The sequence below is a fragment of the Hyperolius riggenbachi genome, chromosome 3, assembly GCF_040937935.1.
Source record: "Hyperolius riggenbachi isolate aHypRig1 chromosome 3, aHypRig1.pri, whole genome shotgun sequence".
Classification (NCBI taxonomy): domain Eukaryota; kingdom Metazoa; phylum Chordata; class Amphibia; order Anura; family Hyperoliidae; genus Hyperolius; species Hyperolius riggenbachi.
The window spans coordinates 379,641,499-379,650,495 of NC_090648.1; the positions used below are offsets into that span (position 1 = coordinate 379,641,499).

At 48.4% G+C, this 8,997-nt stretch overlaps 1 protein-coding gene across 11 annotated transcripts in view; it reads right to left on the minus strand.

Moving 5' to 3' along the window:
• BCL2L14 (BCL2 like 14) overlaps positions 1-5,005 on the minus strand; it is a 126,649-nt gene extending 121,644 nt beyond the window's left edge. For 7 of the 11 annotated variants that reach the window (XM_068277330.1, XM_068277327.1, XM_068277332.1 and 4 more), the window contains exon 1: positions 4,901-5,005. The gene's annotated coding sequence lies outside the window, so the exon portion shown is untranslated. Of the gene's footprint in view, positions 1-3,900; positions 4,234-4,383; positions 4,551-4,782; positions 4,847-4,900 lie in introns of those variants that run through there. The other 4 variants (XM_068277329.1, XM_068277326.1, XM_068277324.1 and 1 more) reach the window with 3 other exon arrangements.
• Positions 5,006-8,997: the final 3,992 nt, after the last annotated feature.

An 8,997-nucleotide genomic window follows, 5' to 3' on the forward strand; every position in this document is an offset into this window, starting at 1 on the left:
GTCAGTATAGCCAGTATAGTGCCCCAGTATAGTGCCCCAGTATAGCTAGTATAGTGCCCCAGAATAGTGCCCCAGTATAGCCAGAATAGTGCCCCAGTATAGTCAGTATAGCCAGTATAGTGCCCCAGTATAGCCCCCCAGTATAGCCAGAATAGTGCCCCAGTATAGTCAGTATAGCCAGTATAGTGCCCCAGTATAGTGCCCCAGTATAGCCCCCCAGTATAGCTAGTATAGTGCCCCAGTATGGCCAGAATAGTGCCCCAGTATAGCTAGTATAGTGCCCCAGAATAGTGCCCCAGGATAGTCAGTATAGTGCCCCAGGATAGTATATTTCAAGCAGCGTATCTCCGGCTGCTCTGTGTGATGCGGAAGGAGGCAGGGCAGCGGCTTCCTGTACCGGCGATATGTATCGCCGTTACTATGGAAACCGAGCCCTGCCTCCTGCGCATCACACACAGAACAGCCGGGAGATACGCTGCTAGAATAAAAACATGTGCTGGAGAGGGGAGAGCAGCCGCTGCTAATGTAATAGCAGCGGCGGCCGCAGGGATGTGCGGGAGGGGGGATAAGAGGACGGCACACCAGGCAACGTTCCGCGGCACACTAGTGTGCCGCGGAACACTGGTTGAAAAACGCTGGCCTAATGCATGCAATAGCATCCAGCAGCCACCTAATAAGTATGGACTGCTCGGGCAGAGGTAGAGGGGTGACGTCATCCTCCAGGAAGCTCCAGCTGGATCGCGTATGCGTTCCAGCGCACCATTGGAGATTCTGAGAGGAAGTGGGCGGTCTTTTTCGGCGCGCCGAACGCTGACTACACAGTGTATTTAAACACCCGGCCAGCACCCAGCCCGCACTAGAGCCTCCGTGGAAGCGCATATCTGCGCGAAACGGCCGTAAGGCCCCCAGTGCCCAGCACCCACCGCTACCCACTATACTCCAGCAACTGGTATGTTCTTTGATTTACACTGTCACGTGTTTTCAACATCTATGTTACAATATGGATTAAACAGTTGAATGCAGTGCCGGTCTCCTCTCCTCTCTCTCCCTTCCCTTATACAGCATTGCTATGTCTATCACCAGAGCACGCATTCACCACCATATCGTATGAAGTATAGTGGATCCTGCCAGCTCCATACTCAAGAATACTTCATCTGCAGTGCCAACCTCCACACTTCTTTACACCATATAGCCTATTAAGTGTCCCAGAGTTAGAAAAAGGTCAGTAGTTCAGGTATTTTATCTCTCCCTGCCCTCAGAAGTTGTATTCTGCCAAGAGAACTTGTATGGCAGTAATTTGCTTATCAGTGATGTTTACTATATTTCTGACAAACTACTGACAAGACAGAAGCTGTCACTTCCATGCCTAGAAATTAACTCTTTCAGGCAGCAAAATAAACCAAGTAAAACAACCATGGTTATTCATATGTTTTGTAATGTACATACAAATGTTTATCTCATCAAGTCACATATCGCCTTTGGTACACTAAGCCTTAAAGGGATACTGTAGGGGGGGGGTCGAGGTTAAATGAGCTGAACTTACCCGGAGCTTCTAATGGTCCCCCACAGACATCCTGTGTTGGCGCAGCCACTCCCCAATGCTCCGGCCCCGCCTCCAGTTCACTTCTGGAATTTCTGACTTTAAAGTCAGAAAAACACTGCGCCTGCGTTGCCGTGTCCTCGCTCCCGCCGATGTCACCAGGAGTGTATAGCAGAAGCCCAGTATGGTCTGTCCCTGCGCAGTACGCTCCTGGTGACATCAGCGGGATCGAGGACATGGCAACGCAGGCGGAGTGGTTTTCTGACTTTAAAGTCAGAAATTCCAGAAGTGAACCGGAGGCGAGGCCGGAGCATCGGGGAGTGGCTGCGCCAACACAGGATGTCTGTGGGGGACCATTAGAAGCCCCAGGTAAGTTCAGCTCATTTTCCTAGGACCTCCCTACAGTATCCCTTTAAGGTGGAAAAGATGAACAGTGTTTATGTACTTGACCAACCAAGTGCCGTTTCTGACAAATTTTAGAATCTGAAACACACTTCTTCCTCCACCGCTTAAGTCCCTGCCTTCACTCCAGGTCTCCCAAAACATGTGGCGATGAGGGGAAGATTCCATCAGATTGGATCAGAGCATGGGCGTAACAATAGACCCTGCAAGGGATGCATCCGCAGGGGGGCCCAAAAGCCAGAGGGGGCCCTGTGGGGGAGAAGTTTCTTTTCCTTGTCCTCAGAGACTGACAATGAAGGGCACAGAGAGAAAAAAAACTTTATGCTCTCTGCAAAATTGTTCTAATGACTACATCTGCTCAGCCACTGATGAATTGTACAAAGTTTTGCAGACAAATATTTGTAGACAGTTCCTAAAGAGTGTGCAGCCGGGTCTTCTGTACAACACTCAGCCCCCAATCTCTCTACCCATACCCAATCTCTCTACCCATACCCAAGTGCTGTGTACTGTAGTGATGCTAGAGGAATCTGCAGAGCCAGTTCTGTGCCATCAGAGGACAGAGTATAGTAAGAAGCTGTGTCAGGGAGCACACTGGTCTGTCTGTGTGTTTTCTGTATGCGTTTTCTGCACAACATGTGTGTCTGAGTGAAAACATTAATATTTTATCACAGACGCTAATGTAATTGATAGAGAAAATACTCCCAATGCTTCACTGTGGTCTGTTTTTATCTGCACTGGAAAACCGCATCCAAGTGTGCACTAGCCAACTGAATAACATTGGTTCTCAGTTTACCTGAGGAAGTGGGGGGAGGGGGCCCCATCTAAAGTTTCGCAGGGGGGGCCTAGTGATTTCTAGTTACGCCCCTGTATCAGAGAGAGATCTGTTGGCTGCCCATACACCGCAGGCCGAATCCTGATTGATTTCAGCATGAAATCTTTCAGGAAATGGCCTTATGACATTGCCTTGCCACCCCACCAAATGATTTATGTGCCCTCTGTGCCCGTGAATTTATATTTCACCGGTCCCGGGCTCCCCGAGTGCCAGCACTAAATTTCTGCATTGGCGCTCCACATGACTACTGGCATATAACATGTGTGTGATTCACACGCCCCATGTCTATATGCCGGTAGTCACGTGGGGCGCATCTGTGGAAATACAGTGCAGACACTGAGGGGACAGGTAAAGTACGGGCACATAAAACATTTGGAGGGACAGCAGCCGGGTGTCTCCGTTGCTTTCATCATTCATATTTTTATTGCACGCTGTTACCGCCACGCACTGAATCAACCACATTGACTCGAGATTTCCCAGCATGCCTAATCAATACATTTGACCAATTTCAGCCTCAATTTGGTCATAGTCTTGGCGGCACCAATATTACCCAGTTCAAACATAATTAACAAATTGGATGGTCACTCAAAAGTTGACAGATGCACGGCCACCTACAGTCAGCTCCACCTCCACACACCATACCTCCCAACTTTTTGAGATAAGAAAGAGACACTTAAGCCACACCCTTGCCATACCCCTGATCACACACCCATAGTCACGCATACCATAAAGATTTCATAAGAAAAATATGTTGTTTTATAATTCAATCCACACTGGTTCATATTCCTTCATATTAATATTTTAAAATGAGTAATATATCAATTTAAAGGATGGTAATAAAGTTTAGAGTCAAGCAAACATATTTTTTAGTAGAGATAGATAGATAGATAGATAGATAGATAGATAGATAGATAGATAGAAAAAGGGACAAATGAGGAGGAAAGAGGGACAGGGCTCCCAAAGAGGGACTGTCACTCCGAAAGAGGGACAGTTGGGGGCTATGCACAAACACCATATTCCCAAAAATATTAATACCTCACTAATCATATTATGCATGCACTGTACACAATTACAGTGCTCTGCCTCCTTGCATTTGAACTGTACACAGGCAGGCATTACTACTTACAGCAGCACACAGGCTCCTTCTTCCTTCCTTCATCTATAAGGTCTCTACTCCATCCTCCACCATGCTCTGTGCTCCCCAATGATAACTAAATGCAGAGCAGCTACTGGGGCACTAATGATAGGCCGAAGCGTATACTGCATGGGAAGGTAATCAGGCTGCGGTCAGGTGTGGTCCTATGCGGTCACCTGTCACTGCGTGCGCCATCCTCTGCGGTGACACGCCCAGCACATGACGTCAGACATCACGGCTTCCCCGAGGATGCACTCCTCGCAGATTAAGCGGCGGCAGCAGACTGGATGGACGTGTTTCTGGATGGCAGCTATCTCAGCCCCTCACATCGCCTCATTCCACCAATTTGAAGTGAGAGTGGCTGCCCGAACAGTAATAACACCCGGAGCTCCCCCTAGTGGCTGGTAGCGAGAACTGCAGGATGGAGGCACAGTACGGAAGTAATTACTGTGAGTAAAAATTACCGTCACAGACCTGACCGCGGCAGGATTTAGGTTATATTTCTCCCAGGTCCCATATCTCGTCCTCCCAATATCGGCAGCCAGATGTAGTCACGCCCCAAGTATCGGTTGCCACGTGACCCCTGCTCGCTACAGGCAGCCAGAGCTGACCTACCTGTACATCTTGTAAATGGCGTGCAGTAAAAGTGCCCTAATTATCCTTTCCCTCTGGCCTATACTCATATCTATCTATATCTTATTTATTTGCAGTGAATGTGCTGATGTCCGCTCACGCGCTTCTGCTTTGAGCTGCTGCAGCAGCATTTTACAATTTAAATTATAAACTGCCATTTTTGGTGCATTTGGAAGTGGCGTAGTTCATTTGCAGCGCGCAGTTTCTGCGGGGCACTAATGATAGGCCGAAGCTATATACCTGCATGGGAAGGTAATCAGGCTGCGGTCACGTGTGGTTGCATGCGGTCACCTGTCACTGCATGCGCCATCCTCTGCGGTGACACGCCCAGCACATGACGTCAGACAACACGACCTACCCGAGGATCCGCTCCTCACAGATTAAGCAGCGGAAGCAGACTGGATGGACGGGTTTCTGGACCGACAACTACACCAGCCCCTGACATCGGCTCCTTCCACCAAATAGACGTGAGAGAGAGCGCAGCCGCCCCGACAGTAATCATACCCGGAGCTCCTCCTAGTGGCTGGTAGTGGGAATGGCAGGATGGAGGCACAGAATTCATGAGACTGGGCAGGATTTAGGTTATATTTCTCCCAAGCCCAAAATCTCGCTCTCCAGGCCCCCCCCCCCCCCCCTTTACACATTTGGAAGCAGTTGATTTTATTTGCAGCGCACAGATTTAAAGTTAAGAATGTCTAGGTTGTACAGCCCAGATGGCACAAGGTGGTGGCTTTAGGACATGGGTGACAGTGGTACTCTGGAGAGCACAGTGTTTTGTCAATCTGTGGATAGGAAATACCATCTGCTGACATTACACCAATCTGAACGAATGCTTAAATGAAAAGCCTAGTGGGGTGATGCCGAAGAGGCACCTTACCTCCCATGATGCTGAAGGGTAGATGGGTCAGCCTCTCATAAGAAGGCCCTGGGCTTGAAGAAGTACTGTAAGGGTGAAAATGAAAAAAGTTTAATTTACCTGGGGCTTTTACCGCCCTAACCCCGCAGACGTCCTGTGCCCGCACTGGGACAAAACTATCCTCTGGTCTCTTGCCGCGGCTCACTTCTGGATTTACTGCGGGGGGCTACGTTGGGGCAGTAGAAGCCCCAGGTAAGTTTAACTTTTTTATTATTTTTACCCTTACTGTACTCTTTTAAAGCGTTACTTAAAGGAAACCTCAGGCAAGAGTAAAAAAAAAAATCAGATCTACTTACCTGGGGCTTCCTTGACCCCCCCCCCTCCCCCAGAAGCCTATGTGCCCCTTGCAGCAGCTCCGCTACGGACAGTTCGTCCACTGCTCATGTACACGTTTGCTCTTGATGGCACTCTCTTCGCCGTGCAGTTGCCCAGATTACTTGCTTTTGTTACTTGCTGCCAGTAGAGGGCTCTTTTCTACATATGGCTGAACTGCTCCTTTATCGGCACTTTAGTGTTCTGTCTACCACCTACGACTGCTGTCTGCTGCCTATGCCAAACATTAGCAAGCACCCGGCGGGTGGACAGTAGCAACTTATAGGCAGTGAATTTGCCACCTGTCAGAAGCTCTGAAGAAGAGGCCTTAAGGTGGCCACTAATGAAAGAATTTGCTGAGCGATCGTTTACAAATAATTCTTTATAAGAACAATCGGAAATGATTGTTTGGAACCATCAATTGACAAAAATCTCCTAACCAATCTGATCAGATTTCATTAATCTAATCAGATTGGTTAAGAGATTTTTTTTCCACTAGTGGTTATGAACAATTGTTTACGAACAATTCCTCATATGAACGACCGGAAATGATTGTTTGTGACCACTAATGGAAAATAATCTCCTAACCGATCACATTAATGAAACCGATCCTATTTTTGGATCAATCCCATCAATCTGATCAGATTGGTTAGGAAATTTTTGTCTATTAGTGGTCGCAAATGATCATTTCCAGTCATTCATACGAAGAATTGTTCGTAAAATTGTATTGTTATTGGCCACCTTTAGTATTAATTAACCTGTCACTACTCAAATCCATGATGTGGGCACCTTATTTTAGTAACAGGTGTACATTGTATGCATTCCACCGCCCCATACCCTCATACCATGTGACTTTTGGGTGTATGCAATAAACTGCGTTAAGCAGAATTGCATGCATAAGGTTTTACGCATGAGGAGTAGAGACTAATGCATTGCATGTAATGTATTGCATTCTGCTTTAATAATCCTGCGGCAAAACATTATGCACGTCATCTTAGGAGTTATCAGGCATTTATATGGAAAATAAGTACTACTTACCCGGGGCTTCATCCAGCCCCAAGCTCCCAGCATGTACCTCGCTGTAGCTCCGCCAACCACCGTTCGCCACTGCCTCCCGGTCCCCGGTGATGACGTCAGGCCAACCTGGTGGTCAGCCTGTACTGCGCTTGCGCGAGCTGCACTGCCAATCACCGCCATGTGGTTGGGAGCATACTGCGCAGGCGCAGTAGTTCTGCACCTGCGCAGTACGCTCCGTTCCACGTGTCGGTGATAGGAGCTTGGGGCTGGACGAAGCCCCGAGTAAGTTGCACTTATTTTCTATATAAATGTCTGATAACTCTTTTAATGCAATTTATTGCACACACCCCTTTTGAGTCTACTTTTGAGCTGAGTGCTTTTTACCATTCACTTTCATTAAAATCACGGTAAAAATCACATTTTAAAAATGACCTTGAGGCCTCTTTTCCATGAGCAGTTGAACTCTGAACCCGACACTGCGCATGTGCGGTTTAATCGCGCATGCGCAGTACTGTCACGCCGGCCGCCGTAATGACGCGAGGCGGCCGGCGTGGTCACGACTGGTGTCATATTTCCGGAAGAAGGAGCCCGACACTCGGTCCCAGTGTCACCGGGAGCCATTTCTGAGCAGGGCCTGGGAGGAGAGCCAGAAGGATGCCGAGGGACCTCCCGACCTACGGTGGGCTGGAGAAAGCACCAGGTAAGTTCAGATTTTGATTTTATTTACTGGTCAGAGTCCCTTTAAGCAGCCCTGCCAGTATTGGTAGTCAGAGGGTACCCTCCAGTATCAGATAGCCCCAAATAGCTCCCCAGTGTATAGGAAGTCAGAATGAATGCCCTAATATATGCAGCATCCCCCAGCATCTTCCAGGTACTCCCACTTCCCAAAAATGAACAGAAAAGTTAACTGGCTTCCCCCTAAATTAGCCCTAGACGACAATACTTATACTCCCCGATACATACATAGACAATGGTAGGGATTAGATTGTGAACCCCTCTGAGGGACGGTTAAGTGAGAAGTCAATATAATTTGTACAGTGCTGCGGAAGATGTTGGCACTAAATAATAGGTAGTACTTACCACAAGAAAATGTATGCGTACATCGGTCGCCTGCGCCCCCCAGCCTCCCTCCTCCGGGGTGCCAATGTGGACCCCAAGCAGTAAGAGGGCTTGGCCCCCCATTTGTATGGGGGCATTGGGAAGCCTCCCCGTGGCGCTCCTGGATAGTGCTAATGTAGCATGAACTAATTCCTGCAGGGCAACCGCTTTGCGGTATTGTTTTTTGACCCTGCATAATTTGGCATGTGAAAGCAAATGCATATTTGCATGAGCAATGCCTCATGATAAGCCAATTAGGCCAAGTTTGCGAAGCTAGATTTGTTAGGGTTAAACTTGGTGCTTGATGCATGCATACATTTTCTTGTGGTAAGTATTTCCATAGTTGTATCCTTTTGGTGGATGGCTTGTTCTAGGTGGTGTGAGCACTGGAGTGAGCTGTGTGCGCCTGTCCCCCCCCCCTCCCTGGAGTGTTGCGTGTAAGCCAGCCCTGAGCTCTAAAGCTTGGGGTGGCCCATGCCTCACTCCTTTCCCATGTGGTGCTCCCAAGTTATGCTCATGTAGCAGAACACAATGGACGTTAAGGTAAGTGCCTGTTTTTAATATTGGGAGGTGGGTGGAAACGGCCCTGCGCCCCCCAGCCTCCCCTCCGGGGGGCCGCTGTGGTCCCCAAGCATTGAGTGGGCTTGGGGCCCCGTGGCCCCCGGTTGCATGGGGCCATTGGGAAGCCTCCCCGTGGCACTCCTTGATAGTGCTAATGTAGCATTAACTATTTCCCGCAGGGCAACCGCTTTGCGGTATTGTTTTTTGACCCTACATAATTTGGCATGTGAAAGCAAATGCATATTTGCATGAGCAATGCCTCATGATAAGCCAAATAGGCCAAGTTTGCGAAGCTAGATTTGTTAGGGTTAAACTTGGTATTTGATGCATGCATACATTTTCTTGTGGTAAGTATTATAATAATAGGTAGCCCCCCCATTGTAGGTAGTGAGAAGGGAGCCCGGTATTGGGTAGCATGCCCCATCAAATAAGGAGCCAGATGTAGCCCCTCAGTATAGGTAGCCAGAAGGGCAACCCAGTATAAGTAGCCACCCCATATAAGTAGACAGAAGAACTAGGTAGCCAGAAGGGCCCTCCAGCATAGGTAGCAA